This window comes from Ochlerotatus camptorhynchus, unplaced genomic scaffold, assembly GCF_037179485.1.
Source record: "Ochlerotatus camptorhynchus isolate MF236.1 unplaced genomic scaffold, CSIRO-AGI_Acam_v1.1 ptg000216l, whole genome shotgun sequence".
Taxonomy (NCBI): domain Eukaryota; kingdom Metazoa; phylum Arthropoda; class Insecta; order Diptera; family Culicidae; genus Ochlerotatus; species Ochlerotatus camptorhynchus.
This window is the reverse complement of record NW_027040706.1, coordinates 426,492-452,579: the sequence shown is the minus strand read 5'-3', so window position 1 is coordinate 452,579 and position 26,088 is coordinate 426,492. Positions and strand designations below refer to the sequence as shown.

The window sequence follows — 26,088 nt, the reverse complement described above, 5'->3', positions numbered from 1 at the left end:
TCTTTAGCTATTTCATGTTACGTTGTATCCGTGTTGGGGATTTGTATGGATTCAGAATGAACAATCGAAGCAAATCTTTATAAAAAGTTCAGGAGAAATATATATAATTCCATATGTATGCTTTCTTGTGTAAACAAGCAAGTTTTTTCAATTTTATCTATGGGATCCTCTATGTGCATTAGACTCATGCAAAATTTGACTTTTTCGCTCCACAGTGCTTAAATGGTTTCAAATCGGGTCCTGATTAGCCTCCCAAAGTTACAACTCATTTAGTTAGAAACAGACTTCGCACAAGCCATTTGAAGTTTACATGTAAATTATTATGGGAAATCTCAACTTTTTGTTCATTGCCTTCTAGTCTTTTTCCATATTGAGCTGCGAAACAGTTCGATAGCCATTCTTATAGAAAATTTTCTCAGCTACAACTTTGCTCAAGATCGTTTCTATGTAAAACGAGACAGGAAAAAGTTATTAATTATTTAAGAGATTGGTAAACATGTCATAATGATCAAGCAGCTGCTCTGTAGGCAACACTGTATTTTGCAGTGACATAGTAGCCATGATTTTTGTGTCCCATTCAACGCCCCAGAAACACCAATGTTGCCTGCTGAGCAGTTGATTGAGCATGATCATAAGACATCAGTGCATTGAACCATTGATAGCTTTCGATCCTTGCATTTAATCAAAAAGTGGTCTTCAGCAAAGTTGTAGCTGAAGTACAAGTACAGTTGAAAGTTTCTGAAGCAGACCGATATGGTGAATTATTAGATAGACATGAACAAAAATTTTGGTTTTACCATAGTAATTCCCATACAAACTTCAAATGGTTTGTGCCATCTCAGTTTCTCACCAAATGGGTTCAAATTTTGAGAGGTTAGTCAGGATCCGATTTGGAATCGTTTAAGTACAGTGGAGCGAAAATTTCAAATTTTGCATCACTTTAATGTGCATATACGTGGAAGTCTTTCGGTTTCCTTTACACTTGTCAGATCAATAATATGGTTTGTTTTGGGTTGACTGAGTTAATAGCCAGAACGAAATTTATTTTACGAGTTACAAACGTGTCTTTTCAATTCAACTGCCAGTGAATAGCTTAAAATTTCAGGATTAGGAAGTATCACAATTATTGAGACTTAATAGTTAGTATTCAGAACGTAAACGTGGGACGAAAAATAACACCAAAATTTTGCAAAATCGTACATACACGTTATTAATATTTTAGTTAGTGTGTAACATCATTGCACAATCGCATTTATCAAGGTATTCTAGTTAAATTTATATCAGTTTAAAATTGCATTTTGGAGCACATGTGAACACATGTGAGCAGAGCTTCATATTTCATAAGTAGACAAACAAAAAAGATGTGACTGAAAGTGATATAAATCGCGATAGGTATAATGAGAAAATATGCGAAAACTTCAACCAAAGCTTTATGTTTCCTGTCCCAAAATTACCTGGCCGCCTTCTAAAAACTTGAAAAGTGAACTAATTCAATTTACACTCTCTACGGATCACTTCAAGGCAAAGCACGCCTATCAAATGCTATGATGGTCCATAAATCATCCGCATCGAGATAATTTTCCCACCATAAATCACGGATGACAAAATACAATCCATCCAAAGCGTTCCAAAGGCTTTTCACGTCCTGCTTCATCCTCTTCGATGCCTAAAATTGAATGATTTTCTTTCTGCTGCCTAAATTGCTTTAAACCACCATCGGTCTCTGGCGGTTGAATTTCGCTTCCTTTTGCTTTTTTTTTCTCGATATCAAAAAGGCGCACAAACGTAGGTACCATTTGCGACGATCATTTCCGATGGGTTATGCTCAAATAAGCAGCATCAAATAGGACGTGAAACCTCTTGCCCAACCCATAAGTATAAGCTGGCTACTGCTACGCTACGTCCTAAAGCAGCAACCGGGAAATCGGTGGCGAGAACTGTCTAGTGAAGGATGCCAACACATGCTACCTAGATTCGCATTCGATGTAACATATTCGACTAAACCGCATTTTTCGTGTCTCCGTTACATGATAATAACGACAATTGTTGACACATATATTTACACATATAAATACGTCATCACGTTAGAAAAAACATGTATTTCGATTCAGATATTGCTTTTATATGTTTACTCGGTACTAACGCGATTCACGTTTCCAGAGGAGACGCTGGTGGGCATCGGTAGGTACGTGCAGAATACTGTCTTGTCTATGGTTATTTCCAGCCAGAAACAAGGTGAAGGCTCTTATTTTCGCGAATTGCAGAGGGAAGCGTCGATCGGTGGAGTAAAACAATAGGGTAATTTACGTTTTATTGCACACCGCTCAAATTTTGTACAATTCATTGTAGGTATTATTTATTAATTTGTCGTCAATCAAGAGTAGACCTTTATTTGATACAATGATAATTACATTTTATGTCTAAACAGAATATTGTTTACATTGCATTACTTTTGCGTGTTGATAATTAAGGAATAGATTTGAAGTATTGCTTCAATTTGGCTTTTGTCATTGTAAAGTCAATAGTTTCGCTAAGTTATTGTAAGTTGCCATCATCTGATTCAAAATTTGGCATAGTTTGTACGATGGTGGCTTGTATTCAAAATATTTCGATTTCGTAGTTGCCGGGAGGGTATGTAAAAATTAATTTATGATAAGTGTTATTAAATTATTACGATGTGAAACGATATCACTTACTAGACCATTGCAAATTTGTGGCGTTTTAAATGTTTGGATGTTTTTTAACAAACTCTTTTAATATTTGGATGCTGATGAGTATGCAACAGGCTTCATATGATGAAGAGAATATCTTGTCCAGTTTGATTTTCAAAGTGCAAACAATAAAAATTGCTTTTGTACTGATTCTATTCATTCTACGTGCGTGACTAAAAGAGGTGACGCAGTAAGCAAGTATTATTAACCTTGAAATGTCAATTATGCATAGATCAATAATAAACGCAGTTTTTAAAGTCAATGTTTTTATTTTTCGTTATTTAATTTTTAAACACTTTTTTGGATTTTTACCCACAACCACGATAAACCACGTGTGTATTTTTACTACAATTCGATTTTTTCCTTCAATTTTATCTGAGCCGTCATTTTGATTGGAAGTGACGTTTTCAAGTTATGATTTGTAAGTTAACTGATATACTTCTTAGTCCGTACACTAAAAGAAATCGTAAGTTCTATGTTAGTTACCACTAAACATACACCCAACCGGTGGATGTAAGATTCGCTTACAATTATGTGGGATTCATCATCAGAGGATGTAAGTGGAGACCGCATGAACCGAGGATGCGATATACCTAGCTGCGGTCCGATGTAAGAAAATTGGAGACCGAAAAATGTGGAGTTGTATTAGTGAGTGAAATTAATTATGTCGAAAAAAATAGAAAAAATGTTGCCGACTGGACTCGAACCACGGACGTTGCGACTATCAGACCTGTGCTTTCTCCACTGCTCTCTCCATGCTTCTGAATATGGGCAGCCTAAAAGCAAACATGAAGCGCTCATTTTCTCGCATGCTCGACTTCGTATGCTTTTTCTGCTGGAGAGATTCGAGTTAAGTGTGTGCGTCGTTCTACAATGTTCTACAATGTGCGTCGTTCTACAAGCTTACTGGTACCTATAGTCGAAAGCGTAGATGCAACACGAAATAAAAATGCTCGACTTCGTATGCTTTTTCTGCTGGAGAGATTCGAGACAAGTGTGTGCGTCGTTCTACAATGTTCTACAATGTACGTCGTTCTACAAGCTTACTGGTATAGTCGAAACCGTAGATGGAACACGAAATAAAAAAAGACAAAAAACCATTACATCGCCTGCATGGTCAATTTCTAACATTCGTTGCGATGTTCATGAACTGAGGATGATAGGAAACGGAACTAACATTAATTGTAATAGATTTTTGGTTTGCGTGTAGCATTTCTGAAAAATACGATGTATTTTGCAAGTCTCTAAGTGGCCGACTTTTAGCTCGAATGTAAATGTTTGACCATAACAAAAACAATTATGCAAAGTTTAATGCAAATCGGAGCAGACCGAGGCTAGAATTAAATTTGTTTGTTGCTATTTGATGTGGAATCAAAACTGTCTTTATCATGACTAAATGACATATGACATATGACATATGAGCCAAATAGTAATGGGTTAATGACAAGCAACAAAGTTAAATCGTTTGAAGGTATGATTGCAACAAACGTGGTTCACGGCATAGCTTGATAGGAACGGTGGAAAGACATATCACACATTTCTCCATTGTTTAACATGTAGCCATAGACAAACAGATAATAATTAAATTAAATTTAAAAGTATCGTAGTTGATAGCACCGCCTGTGGCGCGCATGGCGAATTTCCTTGCGTTTGACGTTTATACACTACCGCCATCTGTTCTGCGTTCTACCGACCATAGTGTACTCAACAGATGGTGTTAATGTTCTCTCTCTCTCTCTCTCTCTCTCTCTCTCTCTCTCTCTCTCTCTCTCTCTCTCTCTCTCTCTCTCTCTCTCTCTCTCTCTCTCTCTCTCTCTCTCTCTCTCTCTCTCTCTCTCTCTCTCTCTCTCTCTCTCTCTCTCTCTCTCTCTCTCTCTCTCTCTCTCTCTCTCTCTCTCTCTCTCTCTCTCTCTCTCTCTCTCTCTCTCTCTCTCTCTCTCTCTCTCTCTCTCTCTCTCTCTCTCTCTCTCTCTCTCTCTCTCTCTCTCTCTCTCTCTCTCTCTCTCTCTCTCTCTCTCTCTCTCTCTCTCTCTCTCTCTCTCTCTCTCTCTCTCTCTCTCTCTCTCTCTCTCTCTCTCTCTCTCTCTCTCTCTCTCTCTCTCTTTCTCTCTCTCTCTCTCTCTCTCTCTCTCTCTCTCTCTCTCTCTCTCTCTCTCTCTCTCTCTCTCTCTCTCTCTCTCTCTCTCTCTCTCTCTCTCTCTCTCTCTCTCTCTCTCTCTCTCTCTCTCTCTCTCTCTCTCTCTTTCTCTCTCCCTCTCTTTCTCTCTCTCTCTCCCTCTCTCAACCTCTCTAATAAACCTTTAACACGATCATAAATGACGCTAGCTTTAGAAACCACATTAATAAAAGTGCGAACTGGATATAAAATTGGTGTAGAGCATTCGTTTTTACTTATTTTATAAAATTGTCTTTCAAGTTCTGCCAGAAGCTGCTTAGAATGCTATTCAATTATCTGTTTTATGAGAAAGTTACACTGAGGCAAATAAACTTAAGTGTTTCATAAGGCCATTAACCATTTCATTTGCCCAGGCGCTGAAAAACGAGTGGTCAACACACGGGGCCCCTTAATCTCAACGTCCATGTTTCCATCCAGTGTGCTCCATTTTATTATTATATTATTTGTCATAATCAATTAAATTAGTACCGATTTCTTGTGACTCAAATTCATAAGTAATTATTGTGGAATTCTTACGTTCATTTGCCTCAGTGTAGAAGATACTGAGAGGTAAACACATATCATCGGTATGAGACGTTTGTGTGAGAAAATGTGCGATGTAAATCTAAGAGCACCGGTGAGATTCGAACCCACAATTCCCATTCAGTACACGGATGCATTGCCAATTATACAATGGTGGACCTATGGACTACAGATCTATTTGGCTAATGACATTAGACGATTGATGTGTATTAAAAAACGCTTGCTCAAAAATACTACACGGTAAGAAAAAAGTACCCAAAATTAAGTTCTTTTCACTCATCTCAGCACTATAGTGCAGGAACCCAAAAGTAGGTAAAGCGGGCCAAAGTAGTTTTCATTTACTTGTGTGCAATTCGTGTGGAATTTTCCACTCGCTTTCTACCCAAAAGTAAGTTAGTTGTACCCAAAAGTAGGTAAACATGATTATACTCAACGATGAGTTCCCACACTTTACTACCCCTGTTGGGTGGTTTTGCTCCTCCGTTTTTGACAACATTAGAAGGCGAAAAGAAGACAAACTAGTCAAAAGTAGGTAAAAGTGAACTGGCCGTTGGGTACTTTTTTCTTACCGTGTAGGGAGGGAAACGGATTCGAAACTCAAATGTCATTAGCCAGTCATTAGTCATTACTGAGGAGAGTTTTGCTCTCAACTTTGTTTTATCAACAGTTAACACGACCAAAATCACTTTGTCAGACAAATTTACTTTTCGATTTGATCTCAGACTCTGCTCGGGTAGTGGCGATTAAATTTAAAAGTGTTCAGGCTAAGAACGGTCAGATTACCGGGAGTCCATGGTATTACAGTATGTTTTTTCACCACGGAAAATAAATTATCTCATTATTACGAACGTCCCAAAATCTTAATACTGTTTAAAGGGTGATACGGTCAAAATTTGGTCAAGGGAAAACGCGTGTAAATCGGTGAAATCGTTTATTTAAAAAATCAAATTAAATTTCTTTTTCAAGTTCAATTAGTATAAAATTCAGGAAAAATATTCAGTTAGGCTTCCGCTTTTCCAAATCCGAATTGCCGGGCCTTACACTTGACCCCTGCCATCAGATTTTGTACAGCCACCTTGTCCACCTTCTTCGTCGCAGAAAGCCAGTTTGCCTTGAACTGCTGCTCGCCCTTAGCAGTTTTTTTGGTCTTCTTTAGGTTCCGCTTGACAATAGCCCAGTATTTCTCAATTGGGCGGAGCTCTGGCGTGTTGGGAGGGTTCTTGTCCTTGGGAACCACCTGCCCGTTGTTGGCGGCGTACCACTCCATGGCCTTTTTACCGTAATGGCAAGATGCCAAATCCGGCCAAAACAGTACGGAACAACCGTGTTTCTTCAGGAAAGGCAGCAGACGTTTATTCAAACACTCTTTCAAGTAAATTTCTTGGTTGACAGTCCCGGAAGCTATGAAAATGCTGCTTTTCAAGCCACAGGTACAGATGGCTTGCCAAACCAGATATTTCTTTGCGAACTTTGACAGTTTCATGTGCTTGAAAACATCTGCTACCTTTCCCCTTCCTTTTGCCGTATAAAACTCCTGTCCCGGAAGCTGCTTGTAGTCGGCTTTGACGTAGGTTTCGTCGTCCATTACTACGCAGTCAAACTTCGTCAGCATCGTCGTGTACAGCCTCCGGGATCACGCTTTGGCCGTCGTATTTTGTTTATCATCGCGATTTGGAGTCACTACCTTCTTGTAAGTCGATAGTCCGGCTCGTTTTTTGGCTCGATGCACGGTTGTAGACGATACACCCAGCTTATTTGCGGCATCTCGGAGAGAGAGGTTAGGGTTTCGCTTGAAACTACCGGCAACTCTCTTTGTCGTCTCAGCGGCTTCCGGTTTTCGATTTCCCCCCGATCCAGACTTCCTGGCTGTCGACAAACGTTCCCCAAACACTTTAATTACATTTGTAACGGTTGATTTGGCAACTTTTAGCGATTTTGCCAACTTTGCGTGCGAGTAGCTCGGATTTTCGCGATGCGCGAGCAAAATTTTGATACGCTGCTCTTCTTGCTTGGACGGCATTTTGACAACTGAAGAGTGAATTCCAAAATCAAAATAGGAGCAACATTCTACACACACACACCTTCAAAATGAGGGGTGTTCAGGTTTTTTAAATGCAAAATTGAAAGAAATACGTCAAGTTGATATTGACCAAATTTTGACCGTATCACCCTTTACTATCATTTGACCATTCCTTGTGAACTCCATCGTTTTAAGCTCAAGCCACATCTCGACTTTGATGCTGAACCCAACGACGGCGAAGGGTTTAAAAGGAGAATCTCGATCAAATTGCTGGTGGCAATTCTACCCAGCACAATGAAGTACAAGAACAAGATTTACCGTCGCCACCAACACCATGGAAATGCAATAAATTTAGCAAAACGAAAAGTAATGCCAACTGTTCCGTATCTTATTTACCCACTTTGTAAATTCGTAAATTGAAATGGTGTGCTTGTTGCCACGGCGTGGGTGGGTTGAATCGGAGCCTACTTCAATAAAAAATAAAAGTTGAAGTGGGTGATGAGAAAAGCAGATTCGATGGGATTTTTTACTCATCGTATATCAAATGGTTTGTATAAAGTTGAAGCGTCTACAAAGCATTTACGTAATTGTTTGATTTTCTTGACGTAATTTACTTTGCAAGGATCTATTTACGGTATAATTTTTGATAAATGAGTAAGTGCGCTAGTTTTGGCATTAGCGTTCCAGTAATTGATCTTAGTGTCTGATCCTAATCTGCACTATGTTATTATAACAGATAGGGTAGTGAACGGTTCAATCATGCGGCGACAATTTTCATCACAATCGAGGGAAAATTGGTCTAAATCTACTGCGTTTTGTACATCATTCTGACATTTTATGACGAGAACATAAACTTCGTTGTTTTGTTTTATTGATGTAACGCGATTGAGAAAATTTTACACACTGATATTTAGCATTAGAGCAGTTCTACGCCAAATGACGAATCGGAAAACCTTTACTTTTTCGGACTTGCATAAAACTTTGCATAATTGTTTGTTACTGGCAATCATTCAAATTTTTACAAAATTCGTCCATTTTAGATGTTTTTTTTTTTAATGGCGTCTTTGTAATTTTTCAATAAATTGTAGTCTGAGATAAAGTTATAAAAAAAAATATAGTCTTCCTGTTGAAATATACATGGTATCTTTAAGTTATTTTGAGTAAAAATTGAAACAAGTAATAAATACTCAATTATCTTCTCAAATACTAAAAATCTCTACTACAAATCTCTAAGAGATGAACTAGCCATATGGCTAAAAATCTCTATAATAAAAAAAAAAATCAAATATCTTCAATTTTAAATTTTTTTTAAAGCTCATAAAAATGCAAAACTGTTGGAACATTTAAAACCATGGACACTTGAAAATTGGCAAAAATCGGTGAACAAGAAATTTTGGTAAAATATTTGAACGTTTTGCTAGTACGCTCTTTTTTATCTAATTTCTAAACAGGAAACACTATTTGAATCATTCTAAATCGTAATCTGTGCAAGAAGTTTAAAAATATTACCATATGTTTATGTTCTACGATTTTTGACAATTTACAAGTGTCAATGGTTTAAAAAACTCCTAAAATTTGAATTTGTCATAAGATTTATTAAAAAAATAATTATACATAGGGTTTTTGATCTAATTTCCGTCCTACTAGGCACAACCCGCGCTTTATCTCTCTTTTCTGAACGAGTTTGAACGAAAAATTTAATATTTTTATCAACGATGATTTCTAAATTTATTCACCTTTCCTTTTGGATTTGATAAAGAGTCACTAATTGTTGAGATATTGTTTAAAATCTAATACTGCTTCTTGATTCTAAATTTGTTCTACGAGTTTCAATTTCGTCCTAACGCATTAAAACGCCATTAGATTTCCTTCGTCCTACGGATAAACGTAGAAAAAGGGGATTCGCTAGGAGCGCTTCTTTTGTTTCGAGAATAATGAGCGTAAATATTCATATAATGCGCTCTAACAGGGTTTACGTTGTAGCTAATGAGCTAACGCATCGGCACAAACCTATTATTGATTTGTGAAAGGTGAAATCATTGATATTATTGATCTTTTCTGATCGATAGAACGGAAATGGGCGATTACGACGAAGTAGTGCTCTACCCTATTGAAGATATACTTTTTGAAATATTGTAGTTTTTAACACAAAACTTCTTAAATTACCGTATATATTTTTCCCAAAATTAATTTACTTTTCTTAACAGCTTTGTCTCAAACGTCATTTCGATGACAAGTGATGTATAACGCAACAATTTATTGAAAATATCAATGACGCCCTTTTGAAAGAAAATACAATGATCCTCTGGAGATGTTAATGCTTATATAGAGCTTTTTGACGTTCAATTGGCGCACACTATTGCACCATTTAAATCGAACGAGTGCTAGCAAGAGGGAAACAGATAAGTGGGAAAACAAACCGTCCATTCATCCATATGTGATACACGGATAGAAATCTCCTCATACCTTTTGGCAAATTACTATTGCTGATTATTCATAAAATGTATAAGGCAACTAATAAGCAGACGCCTTGCATAAAGTTAATGAAGATCATGCGTCAAATGACATGTAAAAGCGGTCACACATACCTTTTATGCATTATTATAGGACCTATGTGGTTTGTCTTATGGAATGTATAAGGCTGATGTTTTGGCAAAAATGTATAAGTAAAACACATGAATAAAATAATTGATTTTCGTTTCGTGTAGATAGAGAAAAACGATTAAACGTCAAAAAGGTCTATCGGCATGATATAACCGATTACAAATAATTTCCCTTTGAGTTCGTTAATCGATTAATCGATTATTCGAATGAAAATCGGCCATCACTAGATTAATGTGAAACGTCATTTCAAATATAAGGACCGTACATAAATAATGATACAATTTGACAGGGACCGGGGCTAATCACAAATTACGTCGCTATGGTTACTGAAATAAACACGAGTGCTGACCGGTTGGTTAGGCCCTTGTGATTCTAAACGCTAGAATTCATTGTAAACATTTGCCATTTCCTACGCTCAAAAAATTCTACACGTCATCATCATGTATCTCATACTTAATTTTGGGCTTATTGTGAAACACTTCCATTTCATGTGTGAATCTTATGCTATGAATCATGTCTGAACACTATGGATTTGAATTGTGACACATTTGGATTCTATGTGCCTCATATGGTGATATCAATAGCTTTGCACATCATAGTTCAATATTCTACATATCTACTTTATCGACTTCTACTTTGAAGACTCTAAAAATGAATCGACAAATCAGTGCCAACATTTCAAAGGGGCGTAATTGAATTTGTAAACAATAGCTTTAACTGTCGATTTCTAGCGAATAAAAGCTCAGTCATGAAAATTAATGACACCAACAGGTAGAGTAATGTTTCCTCTACCAGCTAGCAATTTGGAATTTGGAGGGGTGAGCTTTCAATTGCGAGAAATCGACGGCTAAAAGCCATTGTTTACAAATTCAATTACGCCTCTTTGAAATGTTGGCACTGAAATATATAAACAAAACTTCCAGAGGCCAGACCTTTCACATATCTTTTTAATGGGTCTGATTTGGGATTCGATCATGGACTGTTGGGGTGTGCTGTTGCCGGAATCTTTGTTCGATCTCACTGTGCCACGGTTGTTCTCATATATAAGGCGGGTTGATAGGATAAAGTTACAAGTCTTGTTTTCGATGTATACCTTTCTAAGCAAGCAATTCACATCGCATTGAAATGCAAAACACTTTAAATCCATCTGTTTTGAACAGTAGTGTGATTCAATGTGCAATACACTTGAATAGATAGTGAAAGATTTACAACTTTTCAAATTTTGAAACACTATAAATTAACGTGTAGAACACATTGAACCAAGGTGAAATATACTTAAAGTAAATGTGATTGTGCATTTAAAAAATCAAGTGTTTAAACACTTCGGTCAAACGTGTGGAATTTTTTGAGTGTATGGGCTGAGGGATTTCACCTACTAGGTGGTTCTTCCATGCATTGTGCTCTTGCAGTTGCTGTAATATGTCCCTAGTCTGAACTAGACATTAATTCAGGCATAACATTTGATAACGGCACAAAAGCATTTGTACACAAACTTTCTAAGACCCTTTACACGCGAACCAAAGTCCACGCAAACTAATATCACTTTCGGATGATGTTGTTGGTTTACGTGGGAGTACTTTGGTTGACCATCCAAATTCTAAAAATTGACTTAAAAAGGATGGATTGTGGAAATGGGTCTCGAGAGCATGCACGCCTCCCTACGATTACACGATTATTGATAAGTCCTACGTTTAACACAAAATGATTACAAATATGAAGAATCAAATGGATGTTTCACCAGGATTAACCATCCTTATATTCTACCCAAGATTACAAGTTTGTTCCGGATAAGTAGTTTCCATCATTTATCTATTTATTCTCTCATCTCGGATTTTTTATTCATTTGCTGGGTCGTCGTTCTCGACGGTCGGGTTATGCATTGTTGAGTGTTATATCATTCGAGTACGAAATAAGCAATTATAATCATGCTCAAAAGGATTCCGATAGGAGCTTCCAGGAATGAACAAGAAAACAAACACGGCACAATACCAATAAAAATCGCCTGTTCTAGTAGCACACCAGGCCCGTTAGTAGACAGCACGGATAATGGCCGGAGGCGGGGTGAACCATCATAACCCAGTTTCATCTTCGTCAAAATCATCAGCTCCGTCATGCTTCATCTTCTTCATCCATCATCATCAGCACTCGCAGCATCATCATTCTCCTTTAACACCCACAATGCTCTAGAACTGTAGACAAATGTTCCATTCGGATTCATTTCCCTTCCAGCAATTTTTCACCACATGAGCACTCATAATGAAAAAATAACAGTTTCCACAAACGAGAGTTACCCCCGGCAGTTTGCCTTTTGTTTTATACTGTGTCTAGGTGTATTTTAGTATTTACAGTAATGAGTGGAACCGGGAGGATCTTGTATGTTCGTACAAATGTAGAATGATGTTGGAATAGGTAGTGCAGATGCAGGGTCCCAAGTCTATCCACTACACAGACCTAGAGTGGGAGCGCAATCAAGCTTCACTATTCAAGTTGTCATACACAGCTCGTATCACGGGAAAAGTTGACAATGCGTTCTTCCAGTCATGAGCAAATGAAGCCTTTACATTATTTGATAAATTATATTACCGGTGTTTGAGAAGCATACACAGTGGAGTGTGCGTAGGTGGAGTGTTTGATCATAAGACTCTATTGTTGGACAAACAAGTTTCGAAAGAAATTTAGTAACAGAATCAGGGAGTCCAGCTATGCTCTATATAAAGGGGTGATGTATATATTATGTCACGCTGTTAGGGAGGAGTTTAAGATTATGTGACAAACAATGCATAATATATAGGAAAAACGTGATGAGAAACGAAGGAGGGGTGTTAATTTTTTCAAAATTTAGCGTAACGTAATTAATGCATGGCCCCAAAGTAAGCTCATCCCAATTTTGTATTGTGGATTTAGATTTAAAAAAAAGTGTGGGTTGTGTACAAAACACGACCGCAAGGTTGACGTAAACTACGATAAGCTGGTCACCAATATCTCGTGCAATTTTCTTGATATTGATTTAAAATATATTAGAAGTAACCTATTATTTCGGTCCATTTGTACATATTTTGGATTTTATACTTAGTAAACCTTGGCCAAATTCAGGACCTGATAAAATGCGAATACAATGTGTGTTACATTTGGTTCCTAAATTGCAATCAGATATGAATGTAAAAATATTAATAAATGGCGAAATATACAGGGTGCGTGACGAATTTTTGCAGTAAATTTCAAATAGTAATTTCTCATGCTTGTGCATCATGATTTAGATATATTTGGCAGCACTGGATAGCTTATACTGTTAGGTGTAAGATTAAAACAAACAATGTTGAGTAAACGTAAAGATGTCGAAACAAGAGAGCAATCTGTCAGCCGTTGTCGCTTTGTTGCGCGCCGGAGTATGCATGAAAGAAATAATTCGGTCGGTAAATGTGTCTGAAAGAACAGTGTATAATATTAAAAAAGGCTTGGGAAAGTGATAAGACGGAGCACCTGCTCATACTGCTAATAAAGCACAGAAATGGCTTACGGAAAATATTTCGTAAATTTGGGAGGAAGAAATTTGGCCCCCATGCAGTCCCGATATCAATCCGTTGGATTATTTTGTATAGGGCGTCGTCCAACGGGATACCAATAGAACCCCTCACACCACACTTAAGTCGCTAAAAGCTAAAATCAAGGCAGTGATGACATCTATGAATCGAAACATTTTAAAACGTGCATACTGCAGTTTCCGGAAGCGTCTAACTACAGTCGTCAAAAGGGAAGGCAATTTTTTTGAATAAATTTACTTACAACTTCCATATGTTGCGAAAGAAAATAAATCACACAAAATTCATTGCTAGAATAACTAACTGGTGTATTTTTCCTCAAATATGCCATTTACTGCAAAAATTCGTCACGCACCCTGTACATAAGTTCCACACCTAAATTTAGGATTTAGGACTGAAAAGATGATCTTTTTTAACAATTGGTGGCAATGAAAAGGGCCAATGATAGGCCGATGTTGTCTTAACTTGATCTTGTTTTCATATTTTATTATAACATTTTTTGTGTTTCGTAATATTTGAACTGGACCCAAGAGGGAAATAATATTGTAGTCTCACTGAAAATCGATCAATACCGTCGATTTATTCCAGAAATATAACTCTTTATGAGAAGGACCGATTTTTCTGGTTGTGAAGTTGATCCACTGCGAGGAAAAATTTTCTGAACGACGACAGAGAGAAAAATTTCACCTTTTACTGCTGACTTGCTGCTGGTACCACGCTGTCCGATGCGAAAATGAGCGGAGGCACTTTTTTGACTTAAAATGATCTTTATTTCTTGTATTTATGTGATTTACATGTATGCCTTATCAAGCGACACAGATGCGTCTTTTCAACTTTAGTTCTTTTGATATTTCAATTAATATTAGTTACAGTTCCTTGTCCTATCAGGCCTGTTTAGAGAATGACCACCTTGTTGGGATTGGTTTGTTTAAATTGGAAAAACGAGACTACTTAAAACCATTATTTACAACTACAACTAACCTGCAACTACTACATACACCTAACAAATTGCTTATCAAAGCATGTTCTGATGTATTGCATTTCTGAACAAACCTAGCCTTAATGTTAGCAATTTCGAAATCTAATTTAGGAACGTTCGCCTCAGATGTAGATCGGAAATTCTCGACTAGAAAGGACGATCAAGTACAATCCTCAGCACTCTGTTCTGAGCGACCTGGATTTTGTTCCTGTGGTGAGTCTGTGCACATGATTCTCAAACCGGAGCTGCGTAGAGAATCGCAGGAGCTATGATGGATTTGTAGACAGCAACCCTAACTCCACCCTTGAGAGGCGGGATCTGCGACAAATCAGCGGATACAGACACCTAGCCAAGGCAGAATACTTGGCTCCAGTTTTATCTTCATGCGAACGGAAAAGGAGGCTTTCATCGAAAAACATTCCGAGATAGGTTACTTCGGCAGACCACTCAACTCTTGTGCCATGCATGATTTCAGTACAAGAGGGAGCCGGTTTTAGTTTGGGCGATTACCGATGGAGGAACATGATTACTTGAGTTTTGGAGGCATTGATATTGATTTTCCACGTGGTGGCATAATCAGCATGGACGTTAAGGCATCGTTGAAGTTTGTTCGTTATTTCGCGAGGCATCCTTCCTTTGACGGCTATTGCGGTAACATCTGCGAACACGAATGTCGGAAGTGTAAATGCTGTAAAGCAAGGGGACCAGCAGACTGCCTTGCGGGACTCCTGCTGGGATGGAAAACATGTTTGAAAGACAACCATTCAATGATACCTTATAATGACTTTTGTTGGAGGTAGTTACGGGTGATTTTAAGCAGATGTAATGGGAAGTTGAAGGTACAAAGCTTCTACACAAGCCCGTCATGCCAAACATTGTCAAACGCCTTTTTAACGTCTACCTAGGCCATGGCTGTGGACTTCGATACAGCTTTGTTACTTCGGATGGCACGACAGCAGCGCTTTTTATATACGCCCACTGCGAGAATGTTCAGTAGAGGCAGAGAGAGACCTTTAACCGCTGACTTTCTCCTGCTTGTTATTTGCCACCTCAGTGTTTGATAAGTTTTCAGGTTCAAACAGAACTGTGTGCAAGCTATGTGAGGTACTCGATTATAAGGAAATCGTTTATTTTATGAAAAAAAATCACTTTTTATTTGTTCCCGAAGTTTTTTTTCATAGATAATTGGACAAGTATTTATTTCAGCAGATTTGTAGGGTTATTTACTATCGTTTGGTGTATTTGGATTTGAGTTTAATCTATAAATGACAAAGTTTCATGCGTTCAAAACCTAACATCTTTTCGTGGAGGTTGCAATTTTAGATTTTCGATTTACCTCCTGTACCTGTTGTAGTATACGTCAAAAATTCTATACGTCGATGATCGATTCGCTTCCAACGCGACTAATAGCAATTTAAGTAAAAGAACTGATCATGTGCTGTTATTGACCGCGTATTTATGGATCAGCTGAAAGCAATTATGGATCAGTCCGTCTAGCGTGTCAATCAAATGGTGTGATTCATAATTGTGGGTCAGTATATTCGAAATTTTTCTGCATCAACGGATTCTCCTGATCAAATGGATTACAAGACCGTTCTAAGTCCGATAATGATTTTAAGATCGATCCCAGTGATTTAGGATGCAATTTATGTATTAAAAAAAATCGTCTTGCATTGATACCTGTAGGGGATTCGAATGATACTGTTAAAAAATATCATTTAGAGAGCAAACGAAAAGAATAACGAAGGCAACTGACGTAGAAGATTTTTAATTCTAGCTAATTTTGAAGTTTTGATTAAAAACGCAATAATCGCAAAGAATTGAAGTCTAGGTGAAAATACTTCAAACTGAATCCCGACCGTCACCATAGCTTCACCACCAATCTACCCTTTCATGCGCACAGGACCCGTCACTTTTGAGTTAAGCTCATGAATGGTTTTTATTTTTATCAATTGAAAATGGGGGTCTCAGTAATGGTAGGCAGGGAGTACCCCACCAGTTACATGCGGCTTAATTCATTTTTGATTTTTCGACAATGTTGGTTTGCCACAGAAACCTACCTGCCACATTCTAAAATAAAATCATTTCTTCTATCTTTTTTGTTCACAGGTTCACAAATCTACCAAGAGCAGACTGTCATCTTGCACAAAGCATGTAAAAATTAAGGTAAATTTTTAATTAAATTATATTGGACTATGTATTGTTTTCTGAGTCTCCAGATCAAAGACGTGTCGAACCATTGGAACATTTCTGCTGGACACGATTCATCAAATCGAATCCTTTTTTCATACAATTTATTTTACCACTTCGCATTTTCTCGGATCCACATCTGGTGATATATGTACGAGGTTCAAAATGTATATCATTGTTTGTGTAGATCGACACGACTTCTATATGATAAGATTAGTGCCCCTGAAAACGCAAAGGGGAAGGATTCCGTCAATCTTGTCTTTAAAAGAACATCAATTATGGACAAGCATGAGTTTAAATTGGAACATCATAATCTACTCTTAGAACAACTGGTGTAAATTTAAACTTATTTCTAGTTGTTCTTGGCAGGCTTCATGTCTACTCTCAACTTGGTGTATTTTAGCTTGTTTCTCAATTACAGTAATGGCCCGATTTTGTCAGCCCCCGCGCATCAAAGTTTGTGTTTTTTTTTCAATAATTATACATAACCATAATTCCTTAGATATTTCATTTATCTTCAAGATGGATGTTAATGATATTAGAAAGGCACTGAAAAGCGTATGGGTTTCGTAGATTATTAGAACATATTTTCAAAAAGGGGGCTGACAAAATCAGGTTACTACTGTATTGGAGTTTTAACCGCGTTTTTACTGGATAATGTATTGTTGCGCTTATGTTAAATTCTCATTTGGTGATGGCTAAAGCGCATTTTTTACACGATTTTATGTTGCCTCCGAAAAGATGGCAGCGTATCAGCGTTTGTTTAACCAATTTGCGCCGTCATACGGCCATAAACCGAGAACAGATGCCTGCCACACACAATAGCGGGTGGCCAAGACAATAGGTTATTACCTACATCTTTTTACATTGCGCTTTATTCGTTTATTTTCAAAAAATCTTGGGATGCGTAAAAGCGTAATACCTAAATTACGACTTAAACAAGTGATTCAAAAAATGCAAATCTAGATCAACATTGCAAATCTCATTCATTCGTGTATGCCAAAAACCTGCTCGGCAGTGAGATAACAAAGTTAAATGATTCATTCGATAAAATCCAGACATTCGCTGCATTTAGAATCACAGTAGGCATTGGTTGTCAGGATAAGTTCATTTGTTTACATCATGGCTTCACCGGAGCAAGCACGTCACGATTCGATCATGCACGCTAGAAACAAAAATCCTTATCTATCCGCTCCTGCCAGTTTTCAATCAAATTCCTGGGCAGGAATTTTATACCTCGGTTGACCAGAAGAGTACCCCGGAAGAATGTAAAATCAAAAAGAATTCGAAATTCCCTTAAAAGTTCCTTGTCTGGCAAGAAATCTGCAGTTGTGGGCTGAAAAGCGAAACTTTCGTTACTTCTGCCCCATGAACCAGCAAATTTACAAGGAGGAGTGCCTACGGAAGAGACTTCTGCCTTTTCTTGAGCAGCATGAGATGGATTGCTTATTCTGGCCGGACTTGGTAAGCTGCCTCTACTCAAATTCCACCAAACAGTGGTTTAGCGAAAATGGTATCACAGTGGTTTTCAAGGAGATGAATCCGGCCAATATCCCGGAGCTAAGGCCAATTGAAGAATACTGGTCAATTGTGAAGCACATACTGAAGAAAAAGGGTGGAACTGCAATTGACCTGTAGGACTTCAAGCGAAAATTAAAGTAACTTCGGTAACCGTGCAAAAACTATTTCATTATGGGCGACTGCCAAATACAAGAAAATACATTCCCTGTTGTAAAAATTCTCGCGTTTCTATACGTTCACTCGACCAATCAGGCACTAGTTCGCGTTTGACAGAAAATTGGTTCATAAAAGTCCCCCTATTATCTCCTCTTCCTCTTAGGTAGAGAATAAACCCGAAAGGCGTTTCATACACTCTTCCATGACTCTCAAATAATCATTGTACAGCAAGCGGTTAAAATCGTTTATTACACGTTTTAATGACTTCCTAATAACCGTTGTGTAAGCACTCACAATATTCACAGATTAAAATTAGTTTAACAATTGTAGCGAAACGCCACAATAAGCGCTTGTACAATTTTTATTCATCTCATACATTTGTGCACATTGAAAAAATATGTAATTATGCCATAATTCACATTTTGTGATGATGGAGGAAGTAGTAACAATCGTCTGTTACTCAAATGATTAATTGAAAAAACTTATCTAGAAAATAAATGTTTGATTTTATTATATGTGCCTTAAATTAATGTTTGCATTTATGAATAAAACCTAAATATAATTTACCTCTACTCCGCCGAGTGTTTGTCCAAGCAAAATTCATGATCCTGGATTGCCGGCCGCTTCTATTTCCATCTGCTCTATTCTTGATTACATATTTTGATCATATCAGAGAAGTATGTATATAAAGCTCAACTTGAGTGACTTCTCTTGCAGTCGAATAATTATTGCTTTACGGTCATATAAACGTATCTATCACTTGTGCTATTGTTAGCAACAAAATTGTTGTTGGTATTTATAACCCAAGTCGCGCAAGTGCTGAAACAAAGTTTTACAAGTCATTAAACAACAACTTCATCAACATTGATTAGGCGTTGTAAAACGGCTTTACAATAATTGAATAAATCAGGCAAACATTTGATAGCGGCACAAAAGCATTTGTAAACAAACTTTCTAAGGCCCTTTACACGCGAAACAACGTACGCCCACGCAAACCAAAAACATCCTCGGATAGGGGCAACTATCACCTTTCCGAAAGTGGTATTGGTTTGCGCGGGCGTACTTTGGTTCGCGTGTAAAGGGCTCTAGAAAGTTTGTTTACAAATGCTTTTGTGCCGTTATCAAATGTTATGCCTGAAATGTTCAACAAACATATGTGAAAGCACTGTTCGTTGTGAAGCTGTTAACCTGCATGTCAAAGAGTTGCAGTGACGATTGCAGAACTCCTTTTCAGCTTGTATATCATATTAAATATCATTCTGGTTACCGTGAGGGAATAGCCCGTATAACACGTTTATTAAGCAATAAAACCACATAACTAGAATGCTCTAACAAGAGTTGCATAGATAATTTGTATAAGTTTCAGTGCAACCTGCTTGCCAGCAAATTTTAGTGCAGTTGCATAATGTGTGGAGTGATAGTCATTGAAACTGTTTTTCATGATCGTGTTAAACTCAATACATAGTGTTGAACAATAGAAGTCTTTTAGGAGTATAATGCTTTTATTCCACGCTCTATACAGCTCTTCTCAACCGGTTTAGCTGAGATGTTATTAAAGGTATCGTGGGTCTTATGAAGCATATAGTTAAACCGAACGGAAACAATCATTTAAAGTGGTCCATGCAGTTTTTAAAGCTTTTAACCAAATGACAATACAACTACTTGTTGAACTCTGGAAGCTATTATTCAACGTTTGATCAACTCAGGTGTTTTATAATACTCTCAATTGATTGCTGGGATGCTTTCTTGCCCCGCAGCGTGGGTAGATCACCTTTTTGTGGTACGTTACGGGATGTTCTACCACCGATTCCTAGTCCTGACTATTTCAAATTAGGGGAACAGGATTTTTCAGTAATTACAGGAACGCATCTCAGTCCTTGTTACTTTTTATGTCTTGTTGATAGTGACAAGACTTGGCTTTGTCAACCGAAGATGATCTTGAAACAAGTGAAAAATGAGTTAGTTAGTCTTTTTCTATCTGATTCCTAATCTTCTATTCGTTGTTCTCTAGTTTGAAGTGGTTAAAACTAGGGTTCTGAGTAGTTCATTATCGGTGTCATTGCTTAATTTTGTTGTTAATGAATACAATTTTGACTGTAAAGGGGAGCGTCTTTCACGGTGGTCTCACTGTTCGAAGGGTATAAATAGCGAAACCTTTCAATTAGAATCAATCATTTCTCAATAGTGATGGAGTAATACGACATGCACTAAACTAAAGACACGGGATGTCCTACAATCTATCTAATTACTGGTTGCAGTGGATTTATGTCCCGTACAGAGCAAAAAATGCTTTCTATTGATGACTATGTAAATGATTCCAAGAAGCAGACATAAGCTGATGTAAGAGGGTTAAAGCAAAGACAGCAAATCAAGAAGACTGGCAACTTTGCCAGATACAATGGCGCTGCGCTTGAGTGAAGGTGGAAAAACGCATAGAAAAATGAGCAAATACACAAACCCTTCTTCGGAGGATGTAATCTTTGTTATCAAATTCGTTCGAAGCATTTACCTTTGAGCGGCAGATGACGCGATTTTACCTGTCGCATAGCGTTCATATGAGAAAATGGATGAGTTGCCAGTCTTCTTGATTTGTTGTCTTCGATTAAAGCCAGGAAGTAGAATAAGAACTTGAGAAGCGCAGCCATTTTACTCTAAAACGAATGAAAAATCACTAAAAATTTCATTCATTTTCGAGTTGTTTTCATCGGTTGTGTACGAACCCGTAAAAACGTATGAAATTTGCTCAAAACACCACTTTTCACTGCTTGTTGGTCCTTTTTCATGCATGTTAAGATAAATGGGGAGATGATTTCTGCTTGGCGCATTTTCAAAGAACGAGGAAATATCGCGTCAAATACCTCATTTTTTTATTCATTTATTTGCTACCACATCGATACAACGTAACGTGCAGGATCATCATCGCCGTTACAGCAAAAAACAAACGCGTGCAACAACTATTTTAAAAGTCTACACGCGTTCGATGTTCGTATATGTGACATGTTGAAATTTTTTGGCACTTTTAGCCAGATTGGTTCAATTTCACCAATACCAAAGGCAGAATGCGGGTTTCCCGCACCCAAACTAGAGCAAGTGGAAAATTTGTTTTCGTCCAACAACTGCTCGCGGTCACTAATTTAATCGTGTAAACATGAGCGTAGATCGCAGAAGACCCACTCTTCATCATTCTCTCATTCGGCTAGCTGAAAAAGAGCGATCTCTACCAATCACAGCTACCATGTCATGTCAGAGGGAAAATGCGGAAAACACACCAGCCAAGTTTGTGTTTTTCGTGGAAATTCGTGAATACGATCGCTTGTTTCTCTCGTATGTGCTGTACACGACAAAAGTGGGGTAGGATCAGTTGAGTTCTTTACCATTTGCATGGAGAGTTGCAACGTTTTTCGCATGGTTGGTACTTGCAATGACCTACTGTCTTATACTGTTTCGAAATCTACCAGCATCTTGACCCTAAACTTATGATAGTGCATTAGACTGAGTCAATATCCAATCCCGTTCGTGCACACTTTCGCTCAGAGAGGTAGACCTGCAAGATCGCTCCACACGAGGGTATCCGTGCGATTTTCAGTCGTGCGTTTTTCGTGAACGAAGTATGTGAGTGTGAAATCTGAGGGATTTGGAAAATTTCTGCTGCCTCATTCAAATTTTTGGTTGAAGATTGTTTGCCAAATTTGTAGCAGTTAATTTCATTTTTGGCTTAACAAATTGTGTCCAACCAGTGATCAATCCTTGCATCGATTGCTACGATAGTGCTGATGTGGATCGATATTTACTGTACGTTGAAATGCAGTGCTTGTGATAAGCAAGTGTAAAGTCTAGTGACTTTTTTTTCGGTAAAAGTGATATAAGGAATTATCAAAACTGTGAAAAATAGGTTCAGCCAGGAGGACCTTTGTGGTTTCATTGGAAAGCGAACAAAAAACAATGTTATAAATTAATGTGAAGTAAAGTGTACCAACCGAAAATAATCTCCACTAGAACGAGACGGTTCGCCATTTTCCTCTTTTCCGGTTCATGTACAGTAGGTACGTATTCATGGGTGCCACAGCGAAATGTATGGCACTCAACTACTAAGTAGTGCCACACGACACATTTCCATGATAAATTGTCGCATAAACTTTTATGAAATTGTCACTTCAGTTCGAGAAGTTTGAACTATTATTAATGTAGCCCTTTTCAGTCAATGTGCAACTTTCTGAATAAAAAAAACTGTTCATATGACTTCCATGCTGTGTATTGGTGCTTTTTCAAACTCCTCACTCGTTTACACGCACCATCAGAAGAAAACCGACTCAAACAGCTGAAAGAAGAATAAAGAAAATATACGTTCAGGAGGAGGGAATGTTGGCTAATAGTGATTCTATTTTTAACCCAAAACGAGTGACAGAGACCAGCCAGAACCGTTGTCGAGAGTGAAGGCCACTTGTTAATACCAGCCAGCCTCCGGTAGATTGATCCATTTCCGTACGTTAATCCCCAAATGAAGAGTGTGCTGAAAGCTTTACGCTAGGTTTTGCCTTTTTACTTTCGCCAGAGAGTATTTAATAAGCAAGCACAAGGAAGTGTAAACAGAACCAGCTGGATGGAGTACCATGCGCTTCCATTTATATTAGTTTGCGGAAGTGGACTGCATTTGTTCAAACCTAATGAAAACCGATCAGCGTAAACTCGGTTATCATTTGTCTGCATATGGATAATACATACATAGGCGCAACGGCGCAGGTGGTGTAGTGGTAAGCGTGATTACCTCTCACCCCAGCAGGCCTGAGTTCAATCCCAGTCGGCGCCACCGGGATGTTCTGAGGCATAACATCTCTTATCACGCCTTCCTTCGGATGGGAAGTAAAGCCGTTGGTCCCCGGTTCATGAATTGATGGGTCGATAGGTAGGGCCCAGGTGTGGGAGCTGCCTTCCTGGCACGTCGGTAGCATTGGTGCTCAGCACGGAAAACAAGATCGACGGAAAAAACAAACCAAAGGAAAAAAAAACATACATAGGGGAAATGCAGGTAATATCGGCCTAAGTGTCCCTAATTTGGGCCCATACATAAATTCAACAATCGACTAAATTTTCAATAGCAACCAAAAATATCCATTAGTAACGTCCCAATAACGCGTTCATCTAGATAAAATTGATAAATAGGAGATTTTTAGCGATGGGCCCAATATTAGATCCATAGGCCAACATTAGAGACATTTCCCCTATATTAATTTGAGGTGGTTCTTTTTCTCATCCCACTTCGCAAGAGCACACATCTCAAGATTTACGAGTTTTCTGTAAATTTCAGACATTGTTTGCGCAGTGGTAAAACCTTAATATTTTGACTTGTGAAATTGCGCTATAATGAATCACCTTAATGAATATTGTCAAGGTGGCGCTAGTGTAATATTTGACTGGATAGAAGGTTGTTATGAATGCTGGACAAGACCTATGGGATAGTGATCTTATAAAAAATCTTGATTTGTTCTTCTACTTACTCTACTTATTTTGTCTCAACTGGAACTTTGCGCTTGCCTTAAAATTTGATTTCGTTCAGTGTAATATGCTGAATAATACAAATTTTCTGACAAACTATCATGAAAAACCGCGGACTTATTAAAATAGTGCGATAATGATTTGAAGTGTTTGCTTGTGCATATACATTCAGAGCGGTTCTGTTGCGAGTTGTATTATTATGTTATGTTATTATTTGTTTTAACAATTTACTTATTTATCAAGGCTCGAATGCGGAAGCTTTGCGGAGCCGATATCCATTATACTTTTGGAATGTACCAGTGTGGTGTTACTCCCAGCACTGATGAAACCCCTGTCTCCAAGCCTCAGGGTCGGTACCCGCTGGTAAACTCCCACTTTATTCTACTTTTCGGTGTGCGCTTTATTACGCAGACAGCATCCTAACTTCAAGCTCCTCCACGGATGGTCTAAGAACTGAAGAACTCCCATTTCCTTAACGGTCTATTCCTACCTTACTTGCACTATTCTTCGGACTATCTTCGGGGTCCCTACACATCACACTCGATGTCGCTGCTCTCCTTCCGCTGGTCCTGCTACTTCTAGGGCCAAGGGACCAAGGGTGGACGTAATTCGCACTTATAGCTTCACTCACGTCTCGTCTACGCTTTGCTTGACTTCAGCTGTGGCTTCGGTGGACCTCCAACCTGTCCCGAGTGCCGTGTGGTGTGGTGACGTACTTGAAACTTCAACGAATCACAAAAGAACGTTTGCTAGTGTGGATTGGTGGCGCACACGGTAGAACGAAGGGGATTAGGTTCACGAATTGCGGTACGTACACACTACATACGCTTGGTGTGGTCGATTTCACGACGATAAATGCAATAAACCGCACGCTTTCCGGTTAAACCACGAGGCGTGATGGAGAATTCGAAATGGTGGTGGTAACGATCGGGTCTAGTTCGGGGGGTTTGATGACGGTAATTACCTGGATGACCAACTTCCAGGACGTGGCAACTTCCTCTACAACTCCTCGAAACTTCCGTTTTATACAAAAAGCTCGATCCAAAGTAAATCTGGACGCACGGTTTAATACACCACCGTGCCCCTGGTGGTTGAAACGAAAAACTTTTGGCAGACATTTGTTGATGTTTCATTGACGAAGAAAATAGTGAAAAGTTTTCTCGATTGATCGACGCATCCCGAAATTACGGATCATGGAACTTGAGAAAAGAAAATTAATTGTGCACAAACATCTAGAGAACCCTTCGTGGTCTGCCTCAAAAATAGCAAAAGTGTTAAAATTCCCAAAGTCAACGGTGAGTCATGTAATCAAACGTTACAAGGATACTCTGAGTGTGGATGGAGCACAGCGCATCTATCATAAAAGTGGCACTAGGGACTAAAGGCCAGCGCACAATAGATACGTTTTCGGGTTTTTTGACAGATAATGCATGGGCTAACTGACAAAAAACCTGAAAACGTATCTATTGTGCGCCGCTCTATTGAGCTCTTAAGCTAAGGAGAAAGGTGTTGAGGTACGTGAAAAGCAACCCAGGTGTCTCCATACGTGATTTGACTAAGAAATACGATTCCAACTTTTCCACCGTGCGTAACATCCTTTCAAGAGAAGGATATAAGTCTTTTTGTGCCAGTAAACATCCGAATCGCTCCCTGAAACACAATTTAGTGGCCAAAAAGCGAGCAAAATTACCATACGAACGAGTTTTGACGAAATTTGATGGCTGTATTTTAATGGATGACAAAACATATGTCAAAATGGATTATAAACAAATCCCCGGACGAAAATTTTACATGGCAACTGGTCGTGGGGATGTGCCTTCCAGGTATAATTTTGCTTTTGCTGATAAGTTTGCTCGGAAACTAATCATTTGGCAAGGAATCTGCAGTTGAGGCCTTAAAACCAAGGTTTTCATTACATCTCACACAATGACGTCGTAGGTTTACATTAAAGAGTGTCTGAAAAAGCGAATTTTACCCTTCATTCGGCAACACAAGACCAACGTTATGTTTTGGCCGGATCTAGCCAGCTGCCGCTACTCTAAGGAGTTATGCTTAGAGTAGTGGCAGCTAATTTCGTCGCCTAAGAGATTAATCCTCCGAATTGCCCTGAGTTCAGACCGATTGAAAAATATTGGGCAATTTTCAAGCGAAAACTTCGAGGATGCGCAAAGAAGTGA

The 26,088-nt window shown here is 38.4% G+C and overlaps 1 protein-coding gene across 8 annotated transcripts in view; it reads left to right on the top strand.

Annotated features, from left to right (window-relative positions):
• Nuak1 (Nuak family kinase 1) overlaps nucleotides 1-26,088 on the top strand; it is a 115,784-nt gene that overhangs the window by 37,536 nt on the left and 52,160 nt on the right. For 6 of the 8 annotated variants that reach the window (XM_065224836.1, XM_065224837.1, XM_065224840.1 and 3 more), the window contains exon 2: nucleotides 16,661-16,717. The gene's annotated coding sequence lies outside the window, so the exon portion shown is untranslated. The other 2 variants (XM_065224835.1, XM_065224834.1) reach the window with 2 other exon arrangements.